Source organism: Pyrus communis, chromosome 2 (assembly GCF_041283825.1).
Source record: "Pyrus communis isolate YQ-2024b chromosome 2, ASM4128382v1, whole genome shotgun sequence".
Taxonomy (NCBI): domain Eukaryota; kingdom Viridiplantae; phylum Streptophyta; class Magnoliopsida; order Rosales; family Rosaceae; genus Pyrus; species Pyrus communis.
Window position 1 is genome coordinate 8,038,824 of NC_142566.1, and position 4,196 is coordinate 8,043,019.

General features: G+C 38.4%; 1 long non-coding RNA gene and 1 pseudogene across 1 annotated transcript; both read right to left on the reverse strand.

Moving 5' to 3' along the window:
• Window positions 1–755: 755 nt before the first annotated feature.
• Window positions 756–860, reverse strand: LOC137724024 (small nucleolar RNA R71; annotated as a pseudogene).
• A 437-nt stretch (window positions 861–1,297) lies between these two features.
• Window positions 1,298–3,889, reverse strand: LOC148698485 (uncharacterized). Its single transcript, XR_015955508.1, has 3 exons — window positions 3,282–3,889; window positions 2,510–2,610; window positions 1,298–1,482 (listed from the first exon to the last, which is right to left on the reverse strand). It is a non-coding gene; the product is annotated as an uncharacterized LOC148698485 (long non-coding RNA).
• Between the last annotated feature and the right edge of the window lie 307 nt (window positions 3,890–4,196).

Here is a 4,196-nt window from a genome sequence, read left to right on the forward strand (position 1 = left end):
TAAACAATTTGTGTTAATCATAATTCTTTGTTAATTAATTCTGTTAATAAAAAAATTTTAATTTTCGTTTTTTTTTATATATTGCACATCCTGGGCAAATCCAGTTCATGGTCTGCACCAGATTTCAAAATCAGCAACTATTACAATTTAACCTAGAGCCAGAACGAATTTTACGATAAAGGTGCAAGGTGAAGATTTTAGCGTGGGAACCCTCGTTGGAGGACACTTTTTTGAAAAATCTGTTTTCTGGGTTTTTAGACAGCGAGGATACAATGGCTTTCGCCATACCAGCTGCTGGGCGTCCATTGAGGGATACATTAGCAGCCTGTGCTAATGAGTTACCAAGTTGCATTGTATATCCAAACGATACAAAGGCCTTCGCCATACCAGCTGATGGGCGTCCATTGAGGGATACATTAGCAGCTCGTGCTAATGAGTTACTAAGTTGCATTGTATATCCAAACGAGGAAGGCGACACATTCGAAATTAGACATCACATGTTGGAGATTTTGCCTACTTTTCATGGATTAGCTCATGGGGATCCTAATATGCATATCATAGAGTTTTTAATGGGGTGCAGAAATATTATAGTGAAGGGGTTTACTGCAGAGTCAATCAAACTTTGTTTGTTTCCTTATTCATTGAAGGATAAGGCAAGAACATGGCTGCTTACACTACCATCTGCCAGTATCACTTCTTGGGATCAGATGAGTAATAAATTCCTTAACAAATATTATCCAGCCTCTATAACTCTTGACATGAGGACTCAAATTTTATCTTTTGCCCAAAAACCTAATGAAGCGTTTCATGAGGCATGGGAGAGTTTTAAGAAGTTATTCAGAAAGTGTCCCCATGCAGACATTTATGGAGACACACGGATTGGGATATTCTTTAGAGGATTAAATTCAAACACCAAGAATCATGTTCATGGCTCATTAGGAGGTTCATATTCACCTAAAAATGCCTAAGAAGCCTATCAATTGTTTGACAACATGGCATCTGAATCTCAACAATGGAAGGGGATCAAACACAAAATATGGGCGTTTTTGAAATATTAATGGGGCCTCCACATGTATCTACTCAAATTGAAACGATTGAGAGAAAAAATAGAGAATTTTGATGCAAAAGTTGACATGATCTTGCAGAAAATTCAGCACCAATTCAACAAGTTGGTGTCCAGCAACCTGCAACAGCATGTTGTGCAATTTGTAGCCAACCCACACATGATTTTATGGGCTATCCACAGAGAGATGCATTATCCAGAATTTGTTGCAGAACAAGTTAATGCATTCAACAATTATCCAAGGCAAAGAAATGATGTTTATTCAAATTTTTATAATCTGGGTTGTGAGTAGCAAAGTTAAACCACCATTTCCACAACCAGTCTAGCAACCTACCACACCAGCCAAAGCTTCTTGGGAAATTGTAATTGACAAGTTGGCAGAGGCTACTCGCATCAGTTTTGAACAAAGCAATCAGAACCTGCAAAAGATACAACAGACTATGAATCAAAACATGCAGAATATGCAGGCTTCCATAACTAATTTGGAGAGGCAATTTGGGCAGCTAGCAAGCAATATCACAGAAAGAGAACAAGGAAAATTTCCCAACCAAACAATTCCAAATCCAAGAGGTGTAGAAGATTGTTGTGCAATAAAGACGTTGAGATTTGGAAAGAGTTACGGACAAAGAAAAAATTGACAGTGGGGACAAAGCTACAAAAAGTGCAGAAAAAGATGCAAAACTGTTTCTAGACAGATTTCAAACAACTCATAATCTGCCCCGGCCCAGAAATCAGAGGGTGTTTATGATCCTCCTCTTCCCTATCCTGAAAGGTTACAACCAAAGCTCAAAGATCAGCAATTAAGGGATTTCATATAGACCTTGGCTAAAGTTCAAATTAATTTTCCTTTGTTGGAGGCCATTAAAAAGATTCCTTCTCATGCCAAATTTTTGAAAGATGTTTGTGGTAAGAAAAGAAAGCTTGTTGAGTCAGAAAAAATTGTGCTAACAAAACAGTGCAGTGCGGTCTTATTGCTTAAATTGCCTTCAAAGAAGAAAGATCCAGGTAGTTTTACTATCTCTTGCACCATTGAAAATTGTGATTTTAGTAGTGCTTTAATTGATTTAGGTGCTAGTGTAAACTTAATGCCTTATTCTGTTTTTAAACGTTTAGGTGAAGGTGAGTTGAAGCCAACTTCCTGCATTATTCAATTGGCTGACCATTCAATTACCTATCCTAAAAGGGTCACTGAAGATGTAATTGTAAAGGTGGACAACTTTTTTTTGCCAGCGGATTTTATGGTTCTAGACATGGATGAGGATTTGAAAACACCTATCATTTTAGGCCACCCTTTCATGGCAACAGCCCGTACTTTTATTGACGTTGAAGCTGGAACTTTAACACTAAGGGTCCAAGATCAATCAGTGGTTTGTAATTTGTTTGAAGTAGCTAAACAGCCTACAGAAAAACAAGAATGCGTGCGTGTTGATGCATTAAATGGTTTACCTCGTGACAAATTTATGACCTGATCAACTGACCATCTGTCCATAAAGCCTCCAAATTTCATTCATGATTGCACTGGTCCAAAACCAAAGCAACAAAGAGTGCTGCATGGTGTCCAACCGAAAGACATTAAGAAAAAACATAGAATGTTGTTCCCAGGCAACCAAAATTTTAAGAAACTACAACCTGGTGAAAAGGCATGGCTGTTGATTCTAGGGAAACAAGAGTCTCGGTGGAAAGACCCTTATATGGTTAAGCAAGTTTTTCAAAACAGCAACGTGGACATTGAAACAGAGGGCAAGGGTTGTGTGCTCAAGGTTAAACAGTATTTACTAAAGCCATTCTTAAGGAAGTTTAGTTCAAGCGAGTCATTGACTCTGAAGGATCCAGCAACTTAATCACTGGCTTCTGTTCCGTCTAGCTACAGACATTAAATAAAGCGCTTATTGGGAGGCAACCCAATTTTCTAACGTTTCTTTACTTTCTGTCTCTTTTATTTCATTATTTTCAGCCTAGAAGCATTTAAATTCCTAATATGTTATATCATCACAAAAAGAAAAAAACAAAAAAAAAAAAAAAAAAAAAAAAACCAAAAAAACAAAAACAAAAACAAATTTTTTTTTTTAACTTGTTATATTTTTAATTTACCGATAGTATTTTCTACATCCTATCTCTGATTTCAACATTTGGGTTTTTGTAGATAGCAAACAAGACAAACAAGAACATCAACATCAACCATATCCGTGATTCACATAGCAGGGATGGGAGATTATACCTTTCTATTTTGCTACCCGGCCAATCTTCAGTTGAGAATAGAGCCAACTAGCACAGTCAACTGAGGAACTGGAGCTTAGCAAATGACATCAGAACCGAAGTTTGGGGGTGCCTGTGTTTTACTTACAGAACGGAGGAGTCTCAGATGATCGGCATTGGATTTACGAATTTTGGGGTCGTGGTGCGTCTCTCTCGTTGTTGATATGAGTATTCTCACAGAAAACAAATGCATGCATGTGTGAGCTCTTTAATTTTTCTAGGAAAATAATCTTAATGGACCTCAATGGCAACAAGGAAAGATTTTTACCTTTGGGATTCCAGGTTTTGCTACCGAGATCCAGTGCAAATGATGATTTCCATGAACGGGACCCGAGAGCAATGGAAGAAATGGCGAAGAGTTTCACAGATGAAGGCTAGGTTGTGTGAGGATGAGAGAGTTATGGCGATATTTTTCCTATTTTCAGAGAGCACGACACCACATTGCTGTGAACTGAGATGGAGGAGCGGCTCTGGTTCTCTATTGTAGAGAAATGAGGAAAAAGAGAGAAGGATGAGAGTAATGAAGAGAAGAACCTACGGCTTCTAAATGCACTCAGACATGAAAGAAATGAGTGAGACTTACGGCGTTTCATTTAGAATCCTAAGGAGCTCAAGCACGGATGCTTGCCACGTGTACAAATCTGGGATCTCTAATATCTATTTCGAGTTGGGTTTTTGAATTAAAGAGAGGAGAGTCGTTTGGCTTTAGGCTCGAGATGTAGGGAATCCAATGCTTTTCAGAAGTAGGTGCTCGAGTTTGGTGTGCGTGTAGTATACGTGTGCTGTCTGTATGGTTTGTGGCTTTTGTGTTATTATTAGACCTTTCTTTTGCAGGTTGGGCTCCACTCCAATTGCTACATAATAGGCCCCGTGTGCC